General features: G+C 39.7%; 1 protein-coding gene across 4 annotated transcripts in view; it reads right to left on the reverse strand.

Annotated features, from left to right (window-relative positions):
• Positions 1–22,497, reverse strand: part of abr (ABR activator of RhoGEF and GTPase) — a 193,110-nt gene that overhangs the window by 35,361 nt on the left and 135,252 nt on the right. The gene's annotated exons all lie outside the window — the stretch shown is intronic.

The raw sequence follows: 22,497 nt of genomic DNA on the forward strand, positions 1-22,497 counted from the left end.
AAGATGTGTCTGAGACTGCAGTACCTAAGAAACTTACAAGTTGCTATACCTGGTTACTCATTTGCTACATGTTTACCATGACGGATATATGGCCAGAGTCAACCACTGTGGCCCAATTGTGTTTCATAATGCATTGTGTTAAATCTCATTGTGACTGAAGCATGAGTGGCAATACACAGGCCTGCTAACCACTCACTACTGCTGTGACCACACTGCGTCCAAATGAGGCTATTTGTACAGTTTGTAACTGCACACAAACACGATCAATAACAGTAGGGCCACCCTGCTGTCGCTGCCACAGCAGGCTCTAATAAGCTCTCTTATCAAGGCCAAAGACAATGTTAATATAATTAGTGTAGTACTGAAGACAGGGGTGCAACCGCACACTTTCATCCAGCAGTGCTAATACATTTAACGTCTTTCTTCATCCTTGTTTCTACCTTGATTGTCATTTCTCTCACTTTGGGTCTCTATTCCTCCACTCTGTCTCTTTCATTCTCCCTCTGTTGTCACTGATGACAAATTAGCATTAAAACAACAGCGTCTCACTCACAGCATGTACATCAATCTCCAGCAGCAGTTAATGAAGAGATCAGAGTTGAATTTGTAATGACTTCTACTTGTTTATTTCCATTCCTGCTCATACATGAGTGTGGAGAAACACTGGCTGTTGACCACCAAGTTGGTCAGCCAATAAGAAACACACATTTTGTAATGTGGTTTGTGACATGACATTGGAAAATCATTTCACTTTTTTTTTTTTTTGGACACAAACTGTGGTACAAGGCAAAAGTCACCATTAAGTCCCAATGACAGTGAGGCTCTTCCAGTACATGAGCCACTAAGCAAATCCCATTTAATAGAAATTAATAGGCACTAATGGTAATGAATCCAGGTCCTTTTTTCATCTACATGGACCCTTCTCAAGAGGTATAATCATAAAGGAGTCGAGAAGTTTGGTATGCTTTTCTGCATCACGTGTCTGAAGGACAAAAGCTTCTGCTTTGACTAAATGCGTGGCTTCTGACAGAGAGCTGTGACGTTTCAGCGAAGGGAGGCATTCTGGTTTTTATATACGCACACAAACCCCAACCATAACACACAGATCAGCCACTACCTAAGACAGAACATTCTAGCCTGAGCCTCCCAAGAGAAAGAAAGAATTGCAGAGTCTGAAACTGTGGCAGTAACAATGGAAACAAACATCTGGTAGCAATCACAAGCAGAAGCAGCTCAGCTGAACTCGTTACGGGGCCGTACACGCCCAGGGTGATGGACAGACTCGTGGAGAACACTTGAGGGAACGGAAGAAAGAGCATCTTTTTGCAACTTGGAAGACTGAACAGACTTTGTGTGCGTGTTTGGAAGAGTGTGCCACTACCTTGCGCTACCTCTGTTATAAAACCGTTTACATAATTCACCAGCGTTCTCCCATCCAAGCAAACAGCAAATCCCGAGCAATGCACTCCTACTCTTTCTTTTTAAAGGTGACACACACAAGAGAGATATCACCGCACGGTAGAGTGTGCTGTGTGCTCTGGATGGAGTGTGTGTGTGTGTGTGTGTGTGTGTGTGTGTGTGTGTGTGTGCGCGCTGCTGTCAGTACAGCGTGACCGACTAGTTATGTAAGAGAGAACTTACAACACGAACAGCAACAGAATATATCACTTTCAGAGGAAGAGAGCAAGAGTGAGAAAAAGGAGTGAGAAAGAGTGCAAGACAGAGGAAGAAAGAGGGGAAAAAAGAGCAAGAGTACTACAAAATGTGATAGTGAAGAAAGGAGAGAAAGAAAGAGGCAGAGAAAGGAAGGAATGAAAGAGTACCAGACAAAACACTAGTGAGGGATGGAGAGAAGGGGAGAGGGAGAGAGAATTGATCATAACTTTGCTCCAGTCCTCAGTGTGCCTGTTTCTGTAGAGTCACGTGTCTTTGTAACCATGGCAACTGAGCATCTCAACTCTGCTCTCTGCTCAGCAACAGTAAAACATGAGCCCAAATTACAGATCTGAAAGTACACTGGCCAAATCTGATAATCGCCCAGGCAACGAAAATAAATGAAGCTGTCAAAAAGATTAATTAAACTTATAGTCTGTGCACTGGCACAATTAATATTGCATGAAAATTTGATGCTCGCCTGTAAAGCAGTACAATCAAGTTGTGTTTAGCAATGTAGCCCTTCAGACCTGTTACCATGCTGGGCCACGACAGTAACACACATGTAAATCACAAAAAACTGATGTGTCTATTTTTGTTAGAGGTTTCCATCTAGAAATAGTGCAGAATATGGTATTGTGCTGTACAGACCAATGACCCATAGCCAAGACAGCTACACTTTGAGTTAACAGCAGCCTTACATTAGTAAAAACTTGGATAAAGTTCTAGAGTCTGTTGGATGTTGAGGGAAACAACTGAGGAATCAGCCAATCAAAACTACTTGATAGCCAATCAAAACAGTTAATAGCTAATCTCTATGCTCTAATGTTGTCTACATAAAATGATTTCAGTTGTCAACAGAATAAGACAGACACCAGCAGGTTATGTTAACATATTCACGTCAGAAGTAAAAGCAAGCGTTGCAAAGCAGCGTAGCCTTGCCGTGAACTGCACCAAAAATCATCATCACCCCATGGAAAGAATTTAGTTGGCTGGCATGGAGCTAAAACAAAATTAACACACAAAAAACCACACTATTTAAAATGACAATTCCTTTCGACACTGTTTACACTGTGACCATGGTGAAAATCATATTTTAGTATACACTGCCAGTCATCTAAACAATGGACCAACAGAACTGTGTACTTACCAAACACATTCAGTAGCACAAAGGAAACAGAGAGGAGTGGGTCCAGGGCATAGTGCTACAAGAAAAGAAAGCTGTATCTGTGCATATGTGTATGTTTCACCTGCAGATAATTAGGTTGTCTTGGTCGTGACTGAACCACAGAAAGCAAAGAACTGGGGCAGAGAATCTAAGTTGGTACTGGAAGATCTACAGAACAGAACTGATAGCACAGCATCCTACATACACCTGTTCTGGAAACAGAATCCTCTTATTCAGATAACCAATAATAAATGATTAAACTGAGTTTCAGCTATTATGATTACTGTTATTATCTAGGGGACAATGTTTACAGTGAAGGTCACAACTATAGGTACCAAGTTGACCACAGTGATATCACACACACACACACACACACACACACACACACACACACACACACAAAACCAACTGTAAACTCTGTGCTTCAAGCAGTGAATGAACTCAAAAATGTAAGAGCTAAACATGTGAGTTGTGTTCTCATCCATTATTCACATACAGACCTTTATAACAGCCTGTTCTTCTGCCCTTTCAGTCCCTCACACACACACACACACACACACACACACACACACACACACAGAAGAAAGCTGCTGAGAGGCCAACGCAAACTTAATTCCATGATCCTGAAATATCCTGCAGCAATGACTTCTCTACTGAACCCTACTATACCCTACAATACAGCTCAGCCTTCATGAGGAGGCCCGTTCTTGACTCACTCTTGTTGACCTTCAAATTCAACACTGCTTCTTTTTGTATTGGCATTAAACTTTCATACACTTCAATACACTTATACCAGGAGAGATTGAGGATAAAAGCAGATACAGTTATATACTCAAAAATAGAGGTGCCTAAAAGAGGTCCTTCATACTGATGTAATGGAAATGATGTTTCTTTACAGCATACTTTTAAAGAATCTGAGTGTGAAGAAAAGTTTCTCCATTTAGAGTTTCTTTTCCTACAAACATGCAATCCTGTGTAAAAGTCAGACAGAACCCTTCATTTATTTCAATTACAGTAAAAAGAAAAAAAGTATGTAATTAAGTTATTTATTTTTTTCAGGAGACATTTCTGAGATAATGCACACCTATAAACAATGGGAAATTCATATTTTATACAGAATATGGGACTACTAATAAATCATGCAAGACCTGGTAGACCACCAAAACAGTTTACATCAGGTAAACAGTTCTTAAAGCTTTGATCTTTTCATCTTTAAAGCTCCATTCTTGCGTCAGATCTGAAAGGTCCACAGGTGTTTCTGTCCATGCTTCCACTGTGAGAAGACAACTCAACACTATGAGTCTGAAAGGATGTACACCTGTCAAAAAGACATTACTGAGACCAAACAAAGAAGCTGCTGGGGTACAACGGACAGGCCTCAACAACATTAAATGTGTTTGGGATTACTCCGATTGTGAGAAGCAGAAAATGCAACTTCTAAGACTGAACTTTGGAGGTGTATAAAAATATCCCAGCAGATTTCTCCTGAAAGAGCGAAAGCTATAATAAAGGCAAACGGTGGACACAGTAAATACTGAAAAATTACATAATATTTAGTTGCTGAAGCTCCTGGGTAACTTTCTTGAAAACATAAGGAGTTTAATTCCAAAATGCTTTATATCCATTTATAATAATATAAAGATTTTTTTTTTGCAAAGAAGTGATATTTTTCATTTCTCTAAGAAAAGGTAGTATTAATCATAAATACAGCATTGATATTTGCAAAGCCCACTCCCAAAAATGTATATCATGAAAAAAAAAAAAATGTTAAAATGGTCTGTAATGCATTTTGCAACAAAACCCTTGATATGTCTTCTGCTTTTTTCCCCCCTGACACTAAATAATGAATAATGCTGAATGACCATTTTGACTGGAAATTAAACCATAGACGAATGGTCTCTGGCCTTTGCACAGTACTGTACATCCAAGCCAATAACCACTGAGGATCCTTTACCACTCTGCTTTGCTCTAGAGTAGGGAAAGACATTGAAACATGCAGGACTTCAAGTGTTTATTTGGGTCTTGACCCATTTGGACTGCTGCTTCCGGAGACAGATAGGAGGGAAATAACACAACCCTCCAAGCACTTAGTGAAGCACACAGAACACAGACAGAGCGCACAGACTTCTTGTATATCACACAGCCCTGCGTTGGTCTCTTAATCGACTGTTTAGATTACAGGTTAAAGGCCATAGCCATATTGGTTGCTTGAATGACTGAGTGGAAAACTTAGAAAGCTATGATGTAGGTTCTTCTTCAGACTATCATAGACTATATTATTCCCATACAACATGTTGGTGAAAACGGCTATTCAAAGCAAGCAAACACAGGGCTCTAGAGTGGCATAACTGGCTCAGATGGTTCTGTCCTATCATCCAAAAGAGCACAGTTTCTTTCATTTGTCTATCTACAGTGATACTGACCAGTCCTTGATATCCTAACAGCTCATGTCCACTCAGCTGAGCAGTCCTCCAAGTGCATTCAGATGCCCTACCGTGTTGCAAGAGCAGCAAATTACTTGAAAACATTTGAAAAACACTACAAAAAAAAAAAATTTATTCAACATCGCATTCAATTCAAAGACCCACTTTCGGTTCCCTACAGAATCTTTTTTAAAGAATCACTGTTATCTGAGAAGTGCCTGGTAAAGAAAGTTAAAAGAACTTCTACACAAAGGTTTCTAGTAAACTCATATGTCCAAGCCAAGAACCACTGAGAACCTTTATTTTAAAGAGTGTACACACTACATCCAAGAGCCACCTTGCACCACCTCCAAACACTGAAGCCAGCCTTTTTGCTCCCATGGATGATGAAGGACTGGCCCAAGACAAGCAGCTAAGCGGGGGCAGCACGCAGTAGAGTCTGTTACTGAAGTCTCCAAGCATGGGAACTCCAGCAGTTAATGGCTGGGAAAATGTCTCCATTGCTTCCCAGAGCTAAAGCAGCCAAATAAGGGCAAACCTAGTGCCCTGTGGACTGAAGCCAACACACACACGCAGACAACAGGTTGAGAAAGAAACCTCAAACTTAAATGCAAGAAAAATACACCAACCCAGAATTTTGAAAAGACACTAAAGATTAGAATTTAAATGTTCTTTCATGAGCTTTATTTTCATATCTCTGTTAGTCAGTCAGTGACGTGCCCTACCAGCAAAGCTCCAGATATCTACCTCCACCAAACCCACCTGCTATCTCAAACAACAGCAGGACGTAATCACAGCCAGCCACCACAGAAGAGCAACAAACCTGAAGGTCAGAAGCATAAATCTTACTCTGTTAAAGCTCTGGGTCTGTATTAATTGCCAGAGCTCTAATAGCAAGTGAAAACTCCAGTGGGGGTCTAAGTGGAGGTGGTCAATGTCTGGGGGAAGTGAAGGAGAATGGCATTTAAAAGGTGAGACAAAAATGTTTTGCTGACATTTCTGTCAAATTTGGTTTTCTGAGACTGACTGGTCTGTGTGAAAAGGGTTGGCCATGAGTGAGTGATCTAACCTTTTGGTATCATTCTCCAAACACCAGCTAAACGAACATTATGGAACTTGCATCATGAAAAGCCTTGAGCAGTAAGATCTTACTTTGGGCCACTGACTTTTTCCCCAATAAAAATTGCTTCTTTTTTTTTGCTAAATCATGACCAGGGTAAAATGACTGCACTGTGTGCACATTTGTTTAAGTATATTTATGTTTGTTTATGATGGGAGCATTACTTCACTACACTTTAGAATGTACTAGTGCACATGTAAATATATGTTTGTGGCTAGTCTTTTGTTATATTATTATTGATATATCTATCAATTAAAGTTGCATTTGTTTTTACATGTGTGTGGGAATCAATCAACTAGAGGGAGTGGGTTAACTTTAGCTGATAAAAGTTACTACACAATGCTATTCAACACCAGAAGGGGAGTTTGTTATTGGTTTTTCAGTAAACCAGATTAACTAGGAGGAATAGCGGATATATTGGGCAAAGAATGTTGGAGATGGAGCTGCCGGGTAGAAGGAGAAGAAGTAAACCTCAGAGAAGGTTTATTGATGTAGTGAGGTGGACATGGACATGGAGATGGATGGTGTGAAAGTAGAGGAGGCAGTGGATAGGGCAAGATGGAGGCAGATGATCCGCTGTGGCGACCCCTAAAGGGAGCAGCCGAAAGAAGAAGAAGAAGATTAACTGTTAGAATGCTTAAAAGGTTCTTTGTAAGGCTGAACGGTTCTTCTCCATGATGAAGAATCTGTTGTGTATACATATATATTACTACGCAAATGTCAGAGACCACCCTTTGTTTATTTTATTTACAGCTAAGACAACCATTAAGCAGATGTTACTTATGATAGAAAACATATACAAGGTCCAAAAAATCCCAGACATATTCAGCGATGTTGAGGTCTGGACCCTGGGGTAGTCAGTCCCTTGTCCTAAGAACATCAAGTTCTTTGCAATTTTTTTCCTTTTTTTTGACCATTTTCTTTTCTCAGTAACAGTTTCTTGACAGCTACACATCTTTTCGAACCCATTAGGTTGACTTGTCTCGTCACAGTAAGTGGAATAATGGACTGAAACACACATGGATGTTTTTTTTTTCATATCTGAAGCAAGAGTTGAGCTTGACTTTCTCCTCTTTCTGAAAGAATCAAATCTTTAACCTTACCGTTATTCTCAAATTTACTAACATCTTTTATCCACCACAGAACAAATAAATACTTATTCAGCACATCCACAGAGACTCAAACAAAAAAGACCAGCATCTAATCTCCAAGACAAGGGCCAGCCAGCAAACACACATCTCTCCCATTACCATCTTCCAAGAATACACCAAATAAATCTGGCATTATGCAGCTCAACTGCATGACTGGCTCTGCTCCACTGCAATGGAAAGAACTGCTCAAAACTGACCACATTTGGACAAGAGCCACTGTAGTGGATATACAACTACACCAGCAGAACAAATGGAAAGGCATGCAGATCACCCTCTACAATAAATCTTATCAAAAGCTGGTAATGTCTCTACAGCAATCTGTATAGAAACACAGTGCAGGTTTCTGTCAAAAGAAAACTTAGAGAGGAAATTAACTCATTGTTCATAATGAATGAAAGCTAGCAAGTGTCAGGTAGCATTATGATAATACAGTCTTTCAAACAGTTGCCCATTACCTTCCACCCTTTTCTAGCCACAAGTATTTCTGAGAGTGTTCATGTAAAATACTTTGTCTAAGTTTGAAGAAGACTTTAGTAACTTAACCTCATTTTTGAATTGGCAGAAGGAAAAACATATATAAAATTTATAGAAGGAAAAATGTTCTTAGCTTTATACAGCCAATGAACATTTTATTCTAAGGAATTTGACATTTATTGGTCCATTTGTCACAACACCATGTAAAGGGCAGTCTTTTTTTATTATTTAAAGGAAATTCATAAAGAAAATAAGGTGTTAATGACAGCAATGACATATACAATGTACCCCTTATTCATGTGAAATCTGATTAGTTGGGCTGGCAAACAGCAGTGAGAACCTAGGGGCCTGTTGTTTTGGTTCTAGCTCCAGGAGAGATGGATATGTGGGACCAGTGAAAGACCCAGCTGCTTACGATGGGCATGGCAGGCTTTCTTTCCTCCCTCCCTCTCTCTCTCTCTCTCTCTCAACAGGATGACAGAACCACACATACACACACCAGCACACACAACACACATGCAATGATTCAAACGTGCCAGTGGCACCGTGACCAGGGTAATCAATCTCTACTAAGGCATCAGGTTGAAGAGACCAAGCATGAAATGACCCTAGCTAACACACACAGGAGATGGTAGTCTCGTGAGTGATTTGACATACTGCTATTATCCCTCTTTGGATGAAAAGTGGTGGGGTTTTATGGTGAGGGAGTGGAATGCTCTTTGGCTTCTTGTCACTCCTGCATCAACCGTTTCTGGTATTTAACAGGGTCTGCTGCCCAAATATACTCGCATGGCCAGGATTTGCTGCAGAGAGAAAAAAAGTTTGAACACACAAACACTTGTATAACGGTATACGTACCTAAAAGTATAGTGCAAACGTTTATGTCGGCCAAGAAAATAGTTTAAAACCATCTGTCAAGGCCATGAGTGAGTTATTGCTTGTAAAACTGCATATCTCCGGTTTTTAAGTTTCATCTAAGATAAGTAATGTAAATCTACAGTCTTCAACATGCATCTTCTTTATAGTCAGCCATAGAAGCACAAGCTCCCTTCTTCCAACTACACAATAACTCACAGGCACCCAACTCTGGTCCTGGAGTATTCCCTATCTTGCACATTTTCTTGTTTTCCTGCTCTAATATCCACTTGAGCTCAGGAAGGGCTAGTATTATTAGCCTATATGTTGAATCAGGTGTGTCTTTAGCATGGGAACAATGGTTTGTGCTTGATTCACGAGAGGATTCATGTTGAATTTAAGGTTGTATATTACTGAAGCAAGCCTGGGGTGGATGGGTACGATGTGTTTTATTTCACTGTTCATGTCATACTCACAAAATGCTTCAATAAATGTATATAAAAACACTAATATTAGATCAGTTAGAGTTAACTGGTCAATAACATGTAAATGCAGCTAATTAATAACACTACAATTTATTTCATTGCCATTAACATGTTTGCCTTATTTGACCTTTTAACTGCTGTAATCTGTTGTTCCAGGCTGAAATCCAGCTGCTCATGCACTTTTGTCACTCTAGCCCTCTTGCTGCAACTTACTTTGATGGCTCTCTTGATAAAAGGTATTTCCAACTATTGCAATGCCATTCATTTGCTTATCACTTAAGTACATTGAGTCTAATGTATTATTTATAAGCAGCCCACAATTGATGCTGCTATATCAGCACTATCAGTAATGATAGTAATGATACGTTATGCAGCATGCTGGACAGTGCCCATGGGAGAACTACAGCTGAAACAACCAGGAATAAATTAATAAAAGCTAAAGCAAAGTTAAAAGCTACAGCTCCCATTGAAAAAAGATGTAATATAGCAGTGAGAAAATGAGGGTGTTACAGTCATGGAGGAGTGCACTCATGTTGCTCTGAATGGTCATCGGTGATGAAAATCACACTGCGGTCACGCCGTTTTTCACACGTTCGCTTTGCGCTCCTGTGATATTATATTCAGGTTCAAGTTTTTGAATTATTGAATGTAACTGAAATGGCAAACATTGGCAGACATAATATATACTATTATTACTGTTTATTACTGCCCAATGACAGCTGGGATAGGCTCCAGCACCCCCTGTGATCCAGAAGGAGAAGCGGCTTAGAAGGTGTGTGTGTGTGTGTGTGTGTGTGTGTGTGTGTGTGTGTGTGTGTGTGTGTGTGTGTTTATTTGTATTGAATAGTATTTTTGTGAGAAAATAAACACTGTCTGGATGATCAGCTTTAAAAATAATGTTTTTGGCCCAAGACTATTTCACAGTAGACATCTGCACACACCCACACAGAACGTGCATCTTCTTTTCCTCCATCTCTCTCTCTCTCTTTCTCTCTCCCTCTCTCTTAAGCACAGTGCTGATGAAATGTCTCCTCGAGCGAACTAGGATATTTGATGCCTTGTACTTGTTTCGATCAGGAAGTACTGATTCAAACCATGAGCAGAATGAGAAAAAATACAAAGCATTTAAAAGCTGGGCTCCAAGCCAATCTGCACTGAGTCAACGTATGGGACTGCACATGGGACATGACTCCAAACTGTGATTATAGAATATTACATAACCATTACCTACAGACAGGAAAACTGCTTTAACGGATCTGAACAAGAAGGTGAAAAGTAAGAAAAGCATTATTTCTCAAATCACTAAAATTATATGGCTAAGGAGTACCAAATTTTACATGCTTTAATCTAATCTGCAGTGTGCCATCAACTGCCTCCTGCACTAGGCAATCTTTTTAGATTGAAAATATCTATCAGAAGGGGCAAATTGTGATGGAAGTCGGGCTCAAAATTTGAGAAGCGTATGCCTAGCTTAAAGATCTGATGGCATGCATCGAGTGTTATTGAAGATGCCATTAAAGTGAAGGCGTTCAGTGAAAGCAGGGGTGTGAAGGATGTGACGGGAGGGGGGGTGCTAGCTGTGTGTGTCCCCTGGGGCTTCTGGGGCTTCAGAGAGCAGAAAAGGTAGCAGGTGGGGGGGCCGCATGATGCCTTTTAGGATTTTTGATCTTGACATGATGAAACATCACTCATCTGTGTGCAGCACACTCTCATTCTTTGTTATCGTTCTCTCTTTCTTCTTTTTTTCTTCTTATAGTGTCTTCATAAGAGGTCTGTCACAGTATGACATTTAAAGTTATGACATATTCCAACAATTAAGCATTTTCTCTCAGTAGCTGGACCTTTTTCTAGTATTACTGGTTAAATCTGCCCATTACCAGTAACACAGGTTGTGTTTTTTCAGTTTAGTGCAGACCTGGCAAAGTGGGTTCATTTTCAGTCACAGCTCTGTGGAGATGATTTTCTTGTCTAACAATCTGAACACAATCATGAAGGCCTTGCTGATTAGCTGATGAGTTGAATCAAGTGGGTTTAATGAGGCAGAAGGCTGAAATCTTCAGTAGTGTGGCCTGCAAGAACTGGAGTCTGACACATGTGGTTTAACGCATGTTAATTAAGGTTAAAATCAAACCTAAACAAAAAGTACTAACATGACTAACAATAACTAAAACCCATGTGCTCTCATGTGGTTTAGCTTACGTTAGTTTATTTATAAGAATACAAGAAAATAACAAAAATACTAACACGGCTAAAGCTAGCATGACATCAGACACATTAGCCCTTATTCATTATTTGGTGTTTCTTTTAGCATCAACATTGCCTACTAATATTTTACTAGCAATCCTTTGGCTTTAGGCTGGGGAAACTACTCTCATGTGGACAAACTCCAGCATTCTGCTGTGCCATTAAGCCAATTTATAGAAAGTTTTACAGGATCATAAATCAATCCCAGAGAAATACTCTACCTGCATAAAACGTCAATTTCTAATGATCAGTGGGTCTTGGCTGCAGCACTCATCCTTAAAACGAATCACTGTTTGTTGGTAAGCTTTATTAGCATTAGTGAGGATGAAGGCACACTAATAGCTGTTCCCTCAGGCACATACAGGATGGAGCCCTATGCGCTCACATTAATATCAGCACATAATTGGACACCATCTGTGGCTTCTTTTTCCAGTCATCTTCTCTCTTCCTTTCTTCCATATTCATCAGTGTGTCTTATGTGTTCTGCCCTTTGTTTCACATGGGACGCCCGCAATGCTTAACTCCTCTCCTTGCTCTATGTGGTGTTGACCCTTAGAAGTCACTAAAACAAGTTTTTAAAAACAATTTAAAAACAATTTTTTAAAATTTCTGTTTGTAAGTAGAAAAGGAGTCTATCATTTGAATTTAATGTAAAGTAATTGTCGTATGCAGTCTTTTTGTGGAAAAAGTGTAAACATTTTTTACATTTTTGCCAGTTTTTTTTGAGCAAAGGGACAAGGTTTAGATGTGCAGAATCAAACCTGTCAATACAGAATGAAAATCAAATGAAAAACTATTTTATTGCATAATCAGCTAAGTAACATAATATGTAATGACATTTTTAAATAGTAGAACAAAATGAAAGTAATATTTCGGCTTTTAAGTGTTAGGAAGATACTTGCAGCTGGTCTGAATCTCCCCCAGTCTTTGAGTGATTATATAACTCCTTATCCACATCTGATGTGATTTATAGTTCTGCTGATGTATGGAGATTTCATAAGCACCAGCACAACAGCTGCATGAATCTCTTATCTTATTTTATCATTGTGCTTTAACATTGACAAAATGGACATGTGGACAAAAAGAGGGAGAAAACAACAAGGAATGTGCAAGACAGTCTCCATTTCTGGGATTCAATTGACAATTCATTGTTCATTCTCTCTAGAATTAAGGGGATAAAATGGCAACTCTCTCTAGTCAAATCTGCTGATCAGTCCTTCACAAAGAACCTTCTGGAAGCTCTGCTCCCATGACAGAGCTAAATGAAGGTGCTTTAGTGAGGCTTTAAAGTCCTTCCTGACTAAACGTGACCCAGATACTGCAGACCCACACTACAAAAGCAGAGTTTCACAAGTAGAGCCTGTGGGTGTATCATAGAGGGTTTTAAGGCCTGAAGAAGGACATTAATCAGTTAAGTGGGGAAAAACACACAACGATGTTACAGAGAGGGGATCTGAGGGGCTTTAGCCTGTATTCAAGGGCTTTAGTCTTTGGATATAATGAGGATGAATATAACCAGAAGAACTGTGATTCATGCAGTGATATCGCTATCGATTATGCAATCAGGTAATCTAATGATTAGCCTGATGACTGATCAAGTAATTACAGTTAAAAAAAAAGTGAAACAACAAAAATGAAAAATGAACTTGAACAAATGAAAATGAGCAATAACAAACCACATATAGCCTTTCAAAGATATCAAGACATCTTACCAGAAGTTTAAATAAGGGAGTCCCTAAAAGTCTAAATTAAAAATGAAAATAAAAACACTGCATATGTACTTCTTTAAACAGATAATGAATACATCCATTTATATAGGTAACTACTTTTCCAGTTTTACCAAAACAAGTGGTATAAATAATCTTTACAACATTCTGTTTAGTCCCTCAGTGCCACAAGTCCAGACTAATACCATCATATATGAGACTTCAACCATTCTTAATTCTTACACACACATATTTAGCTGAAAAAGTAGTAAAGTAGAAGGCAGCACAACTTGGGGTATGAAATGGAAGTTCTACATGGTAATATCAATGAACAGATTGGTTTAGATTACCAGGACAGTGCTGTGTCACGTATTTGTGGTTAGATATGAACAACAACAGCATTACATTAGTTTCAACAAGAGACAACTGCAGATGTGAACACTTCGATTTTCTTTAAAATCAGGAAACTCTACTCTTCAAATAGGCACACACAGGAGCAAGTTTTATTACTCAAAAAATTCTGGCCACAAAAAAAGCCTAGAGATTTTTTTTAGGCCCTGTGGGTTAGTGAGATGAGAAGGAGGTATGTGTGAGGGTTAGGGTTAGACTGCTTTTTTAGAGGAGTTAAAGCAGTTTATAACACTACAGAGATAGTTTGGCTTCAAACATACCAGCTTGAATGACATGGCTCTTTATGGTCAGGGATATCAGCTGCATTGATATCATTTGCATGTGATAAATTTGTCCTTCTAATTAGCCAGAATTTACCCCAGGGGTGACTGAGTTTGTGAGGGGAATGTGCGTATGGGTGTATGTGCACCCCTAAAACCCCATCTGTCAGTGCTGACAGGCCCTGCTTTGTCTGGTTGTCCCCTGGGTGGTTGTGTGTGTATGACTAAGGGGGGAAAAGTAACATGACATATTACAGAACAGCATGACACACGAACGGTGTGTGATTTATGGCAGACCACATTACTCCCCTTAGAAACCATACTCCATTCACATGCCTTCACGCAGCCACACAAAAACAATAACAAAAGCGCCTGCATGAGTGCACACACCCCCCCCGTCACAAAGGTCCTATAGAATCACACTGTTTTAATATGCCTCGCCATCGTATCAAGACCTTGCACCTCTGAAATGGTCATTTTAACATCATGTTAATGTTCTAAACTTCATGCTGTAATAATATCGCATCCAGCTTTGCTCCTTGTCTTTGTCCATTTCCTCTTCTTATGTACCTTTCCTCATATCTTTTTGTTTGTTTGTTTTTTTCCTGCTCTCTTGCTCCATTCTTTGGTCATGCCCCTTACCCCTGTCTTGTCTGTAGCACCACCCTGTAACTGTTTCCAGTACCAGTGCCTTAGCTTCTTTTTTTCGTTTTATGATGCATCTTGACTTTATCATGAACAACAAACACCAAGCTAACACTTGCATCCTGCTACCTTGTGTCCTTTACTTCGCACTACCAAAACCAAACATCCCACCTACAGCAGCAACAGCAGTCCAGTGCAGCGGTTAGCAGATAGTTCAGTTAAATTTTCCCAGTGTTTGCCATCAATTGCAGCAGGGGAAAAAAAAAAAAAAAACATATCTTCATCTTTTGGGAACCATGGATGTTTTGTTGTTGTAGTGTAGAGTCATACAGTATTATACCAGAACCCTAAAAGAGCAAACAAAATGCTACTGCCGTTTTTCCACATTAAACAATCAATCAAAACAGCTAAGGCTCTCCTCTGATCATCATCCACCTTCTCCACTGAACCTACTATCATGCCAACATTTTCATGGCTGCGCGACCACTGTTGGTTGCATACTTCTTAGAGGCACGCAACAATGGCAAAATGTAAATGCAGCAATAATGAGATTTTATTTGAGGTAAAATTGAATCGTTTCTTTTGGTCTAGTTGTCATAAAATGTTCACAAAACGTAAAGGTCAGTCTATGTTTTCAAACAGTGTAAAACAATTCCAATAGAAAGAAAATATTATGGGCTTTGACATGGTATGATACGACTTCACAACAATTTCATTACATCACTCTTCAGGAACAATGCAGTGCATCATGAAATTTCATACTTCACATGATTCTACTGGATTACTTTGATGTTTCCTTATTATTATTACAAATATACAGAATCCAAAAAGCTGCTGGAATGTAGATAAACTAGTGCCAAACCAGCATGAGTGAACAGAGACTGAGTCAATCAGGGTAAACACAGCATGAATCAATCTGAGGTGGAACAATGTTAAAGCTGTGTGTGGACCTCTGGTCTTGCACAAGACTCTTAATTAGAGGTGTAATGTGTGGTGTAAGCATGCTGGGAGTTCAGTAAACTCTGAGCTCTAATACTATATATACTTCATCATGTGTTTCAGTATCCAGCGAACTGCCAGGAAAACTGAGCTTTGTTCTCTCCCCTCAGCTCTTTCTCTCTCACTCCCTTCATCTTTTGGGAAAGCGTTCAAAGAGATCTGGTTACGGATTAAAAAGAAAGCGCACAACTGAAAAAAAGACAGAGAAATGGACTGGGAAGCACGTATGTTTAGGTTAACAAGACCAGGTCACTGGAGGTCAAAGGCTAGAGCTGAATGGGGTCTTGGTTCAGTTTGGGTTTAGCAGGCCTCCGTTGGGAGAGCAGAGGGGGTTAAGGGTGAGGTGAGGTCCTGATTTGAGAGCCAATGGAGCATTACAGTGACCAGGTTGGTATCATTAGATCACCATCCAACAACACAGAGAACCTGATGTAGTAAAGTGGGGGTTCACATACTCCTGCAGAAAACATCCAGTGCAGTGCAGACCTTTTAAACCTTTAGACCTTTAGACTATTAGACCTTTTTCAGCACTAGCATTTATATGTGCATCAGGGTTTCTGTTAGCCAATAAGCCCAGTATCTGATTGGTGAAATAAGATCTCACCATATATAAAATATCCAATAAAAAAAGATTTATCTAAAATTGATGTGAAGTAAATCAAGTCTATAAATAAATCTATTTGCTGTGTTGCAGGCGCTGCTTAAGTAAAGTTTGGTTTATTATCACGTTCTCAGGGACTAAAGATAAATGATTCTATGAAAGCATTCAAAGAAAACATGAAAACTGGCAGCAGAAGAGCAGAATCGAAGAGTGTTGTTACTAACTGGAGGAACATTATTGAAATTTGAAAAACCAAACTCTGCAATAGATGAGAAAACCTTTGCAAGGACACACCAACAGCACATACAGCAGCCACAAGCTGCATAAGACTGAAAAAAAAAAGCCCACAAGCTTTCCTGGAGATAAGGACCTGAGAAGAGAGAGAGAGCACAAGAGATGAAAAAAGCAAGTTGGCTCCCCCAAGGAAAGGGTGGAGAAAGAAAAAGTAAGAGAAAAAGACAGATACGGGGGGCAAGCAAGGCCAAGGAGGCCAGTAGAAGCATAGCTAGTGCTGGTTTTAAATCCCCCATAATTCCTGTATGCAAAGTGCTAGGCTTGTCAACTCCACCGTTGCATAACGCGTCCCCAAAGAAGAGGCTGCACCGTCATGCAATCTTTAGGGTCAGCAGCTTAGTGAATCCGTTAGACAGAGTTTCGGGAAGGAAGGCGAAAACTTCTGCAGGTTTTTTTTATACCTTATCTGACTGAGCAAAAGCCTCTTTCAGAGTATCCTGAATGAACTTAATTAAGAATTGAGTCAACCTTCTCTATTAATAGAATACTTAGAAAACTATTTTTAGCTTAAAAATTATGGAAGATTTCCTCTTGGGAATGTCATATTCAACCTCACTGCAAACACAAAGGCTGAATCGGCATAGAACAGGTACATATATAGTTAAACTCGAGTGAACTGGACAGTCATTGATTTACTTCACGTTGTTCCACTTAGCATCACTTAAATGTACCATTATCATCTCCCATTGGGATGAGAGCAGAATCAGATCATGTACCTCTTAATGGGTTGATTACTTTGATCCACAGGAGTCAGAGGTCATCTCTCTGTGGCCTGACCTTGTTGATTGGTCTAAAGAGAATAACGAGTGCTGAACTCACAGTAGACCAGCTGGAAGAGTTGAGAACTCCACTGGCCTGCTAGTGACAGCAGTTACTTCCTTGATTGGTGGCAAAGTTCAGAGAAACACTTGCTCACTTGTTTATCAATTACATGTTTTGTTTTTTTTTAATTACTTGTTCATTCAAGATTCACTGCAGTTTTCAGGAGAAAGAAGCTTGTGACATCCCACTGCAATGAAGAATACAGCATGAACTTTCCCTTTCTTCTACTAAAACAACAAAATACATGACTTGGGGTAACAGGCTATAAACGGGGATTTGACCATTTAAGGCCTTTTTACATGTCTTAGCCAGAGATTCCGTCAATAAACTGGAAACTCCCCAGGGACTGAGGGGAAAGATCTGGGCTCTTTCCACCGCAGCCTGACCAGTTAAGAAAACAGGCCAGCTCCAACAGCTCTGATTCATCTTCAATGCTGCAAGGCAGTCAGGCTGATCCTGCATCAGTGACCTTGTAAAGCTGTCCAGAAGAACTGGCACAAATGAGTGTTGGTCATAAGGTTGTAAACAATACTGACCCCTGGTATCTTGGTTTTAAGTGGATGTGTCATCTGTATAGCCACACTGTTAACGTAGAAGCCGTGTGACCTCCGCCTTGTATCCTCAGAATAGACAGAATAGAAAAGTTAACAAGGGCACACTGCAGAGATGGAATTGTAGCAGCGGTATCCTGATGTCTGAATTTTGTCTTTGATTTGCTTTATTTCATTTTTATGGATATCAATACATCAAGCAGTCTCAGAAACCTAAAATAAGGCTATGGTTACTTATTTACTTGATGTGGTTTGGGGCAAGTGCATGATGATTTAGGTACTGTGCACAGTCCTAACAGGTGTTTAAAAAATTCTATTACTAGTTAGCTATATTAGAGTCAGCTCTAATGCAAAAGTAAAGAAGCACACTTCAGACACCAAACATCCCTTGGCCAGTCTGCAACCATAGAAGTAAATGTATCACCCAATAAATACTTTAAGGCTGAAATTAGAGTTCAAACTGCAGAAAGTCAGCAAGGCTGGTGAGTTCTAGCAAGAAGCTTGCACACATTTCACATTTACAGCTTTCAACCAGCATTAGGGCAATTATGAATACTGGAACAAGCTCGCTTTCCCAGCAGGATGGTATCATGATAGGACTCTTTCACTCTGCCCTGGTCTGCTTATCTTCCTTCCACTGTTCTTCTACGTTCCCTTCTGCAAAGAAGTTCCGTTTCTGCAGTTTCCAGCACACCAGGAACATCTGAGTTCTGAGAACTTTTCAGGACAGTACATCCTATTCCTTCAGGGCTGCCCTCGTTCAGCCTGCATCAGCTCCACATGTGGTGAAAATATCTCTTTACTGCTTGCAAATGTGATGTTCCCTGCTTGTTTTGGTTTACGGTTGTATGTGAGATACAGCGAGGAGACACAGCAAAAGCAGATCAATTGGCAAAGACGTGGCGCACAAACAAGCCCATGCGCGGTAGGCATCTCAGTACGTTCCTTACATAATCACATTCTCAGTCACACACAAGCCCTTATGCAGCTGCTGCATGGAAATATGAACCTAAGATAAGGAGGTGGAGCAAGCAGCTGAGAGGCTGAACAGGTGTTCAGAAGAAGAGAGGGCTATGGCTAGCCCTCGAACTGGCCCTGTCTGTTTCATATAATTTATTTACAGTTACGTATTTAGCAGATGCTCTTGTCCAGAGGAACATGCAATAGCAGGCAAATCTAGAATTTGGAGTTTTGCCCAAGGACTCTTACTGATATAAATGGGCATTTCTGAATGGATGAGAAATCTGAACTTTTCCATGTGCAGGGCAATGCCATTTTCCACTATGCCAGGGGTCCTCAGATTGTCCTGCAGAGCCAGAATCCTCATCCAGAAACCTAATTCAACTCAGTACTTTGTTACCAAGTTTAGTAGGTGTATTTGACCAGATGTAGATCACCAGTTTTGGACTCTAGACTTTCAGGAGTGGATCTGATGTCCCCTGCAATAAGCTTTCTTTTCTTTCTTCTTTTTTTTTTGTCACAGCACTCAGGGACAGCAGCTGATTGAAAACCCTTCAACTAATTACCCCTATGAATGGGATAGTGGTCCCTTCCAGATGTTTCATTCCAGAGGCCTCATTATGGATCCATTTCACATACTGGAAGGCAAGTGTTCCAACACATTCTTGGTTAAGACCAGGAAACCACATGCCTCATTGCCTCACTGTCTTTCAGATATGTGGAAGGAGGATGGGGTGCATCAGAATGTTTCAAGAGATCACACAATAATTAACCAAACACTGAATTTCTTGCTCAGAAACTTACTGGAACAGTCTGCTCCACAATCATTATGAAACTGCCATTCCTGTAAAGTAGACCAATTCTAGACCTAGATGAACGACCTAAAGATGATGGTAAATCTGTCCAGCAGGTTAACATTTTCTCATGTATCTCCTACGTCTTCTGAAACCAAAGGAACCCACACATCTGTCAAGCATCAGTGGCAAAAATGAATTTAGTTTTCTATATCAAATTTAGCCACAAAAGTGTCATGAGTATATAAAAGTCAAAAATACAAGAACATGTCACCCAATAACTTTTCAAGGTATAAACCACAGTAACATTTCATGAAAATGTTTTTTTTAAATGTAACTTTAATATATGTTAGTGTAACAAAACTTTCCAAGGAGTGCTAGACCAATTTTATTGGTCCATCACTATGAAATATTCACACAAAATAATATGTAGCTGTTTTATCCAAATGAGCCTGAACTAAAATGCTATGTTCAGACTGTAATCTCTGTTCAGATTTAGTAACACAGAACTCTAAAAACCATTAAAGAGAACTAGAAGTGTCCATGTTTTGAGGGAGAAAAAAACCACTGCAAAACACGTGCCATCAACACTATCAGCACTATACACTACACTCTCTCATCTCTGAAAAGCGTGTGTATGTGTGTCGGTGAAAGTACAGAAAAACTAGAGATGCTCTCAGCTCACCCCTAGCTACGGTCCCCAGAGACAAAAAGAGAAAGTGAACAAGAGAAACTGCACTGCAATTAAATTCACCCCACTTTCCGCCTCTTAGATGCTGCCCTAGATTCAGGAGGAGAATGAGAATGCGAGGAATGCTTTTGGAATAATAATAATTTAGTGTGGAGTTAAACAGTTAGCTTGGCAAAGCAGTGCAGTTCGACTGATAATGGCAATACCATTAGAGCTGGCGCAGAGTCTATCAGTCACTCACATGATATGCTAGATGGCCGAGCTAAGAGTCCAATAAGAAAGGCCTCCCAAGAGAATTTTAGAATTTTCTCAACATCAAGAAAGTATATTTACAGCCTTGCTGGGTTCTTACTAGGGCTGTGCACAGATACTAGAGTGCTCTTAACGATTTAAAGGTCCAGAATTCAAACACTGAAATCACTATTCGGGTGTTTTATGTTTTATTATGGGATAGGTTCTCCATTCAGGGCATGCAGATATTACCAACAGCAGATGTTTAAACAGGACAGTCACATGTGACAGTTTGGCAAGTAAGTACATTGTACTTTACCACCAAGAAACACAAGCATCAGAATGTGAGCATGACACATTGCTAAGGGTATGACTGAAGAAGCCAACTCTGGTGCAGCTTTTTCGGTAACTAGTGAAGTGCAGCTGATTCTGCTTGATGGGTTTTGTTCAGATTTTTCTCTACTTCTTGAAATCTTTTAAATATGCATGTTATTGGGTGAGATTTTTTAATCAGTGGCAGGACACAGCATTTACACAGAGGCAAATCTGTGAACACTGTTTAAACTCTCAGGATGTAGTACTTGTGTGAAGGGACTGCACCAAATGTGCTCGTGGCCCCAATATGTACTCACAAACAGCATTATTACTTCCCAAATTAAATATATTTATGAAATGGAGTAGAATTACTACCTCTAAAATGTTTAGGCTGGAAAAACTATTTAAAAATGTATGCTATCTCAGAGTCACTAAATTATATGCAACTATTTTCTGTTTTAAACCTGGCGCATCAAGATTTGTTTCCCACATCAAGATTTGTTTCCCGTTAGAATGTTATTCAGTACCAAGATATAAAATGGTAGGATGGTAGCTGGTATACTGTATAGTGGCCATAAATGATGGTATTTCTTTTAGTAAGCAGGTTGGCATTGTGTCCATGCCAGATGCCCTCTCAGAAAGAAGGTACTAAATTTTCAGTGGGGTGGCACACCTCAAGTCACTGGGGTGGCATCCCCAAGGGTGTCTTCAGTACCTTTAGATGGGGAACATAACTGCACCACATACCACTGCAGTTATATTTTTAAGTTGCATTGTACCCACACACCCTGTTTTGATTTCAGGCTTTTTTTTGTTGCTGTTTTTCTATTTAAAAATTTACATTATTACATAAAGGTATAAATATGCATCTACAAAGTAAAACTTAAAACTTATTTAAGGTTTACAATTACATTTTAAGACCATTGTTGCACCTTTAAGAGAGGTCTACACACTCTAATCGCACCAACAGCTGAAAGACTTCTTTAATAAGTATGTTTGTTTCTTTACTGTTTCATTCTCCTTGGTGCAAATCGGCCAATTCCACTCACCATTGGTTTTTGATTGACCTTTTTGTTTGGGGCTTGCTGTAGTGCATCCTACCTAGTATCCATAGCTTATCTTAGCACATGCACACATACACACAAAATACCTCTTCAATCAAGTCAAGAGAGGAAAAAAAAAAAAAATCATCAATTGACACTCATTTTCATTGTGAAAGAAAAGTGTCATGACAGAAACTGAGATAAAAAGGGACAAGCCACTACACTTCCAGTCCTGACAGCTTTTTCTCATATACTGCTCTCTGAGATCCTAGTACTGTTTTGTTCATTGGAAAAGTTGAATTTTAACACGTTCACTGTGACACTACCACACTTCAAATAACACATTCTCAGAGTGAAAGCACTGCACACATTTAGTCACACACTGAAGTTTAATTGGGACTTTTCCCACATGGTGGAAGGAGGGAAAAATCCAAGCCAAAGTCATCCGCTTCTCAGACAATAAAGGCCACCACCGCAAGCAAATTTTTAGCAGACAACAATACTACTGACTCAGGCAGGGGAAGCCCAAGGTATTATGCTTGTTCACGTGGATGTTTTTTTTTTCCTATGAGGGCACTTGTGCAACACACTTCGCATGATG

This window comes from Pygocentrus nattereri, chromosome 23 (assembly GCF_015220715.1).
Source record: "Pygocentrus nattereri isolate fPygNat1 chromosome 23, fPygNat1.pri, whole genome shotgun sequence".
In the NCBI taxonomy this organism is placed as follows: Eukaryota; Metazoa; Chordata; class Actinopteri; order Characiformes; family Serrasalmidae; genus Pygocentrus; species Pygocentrus nattereri.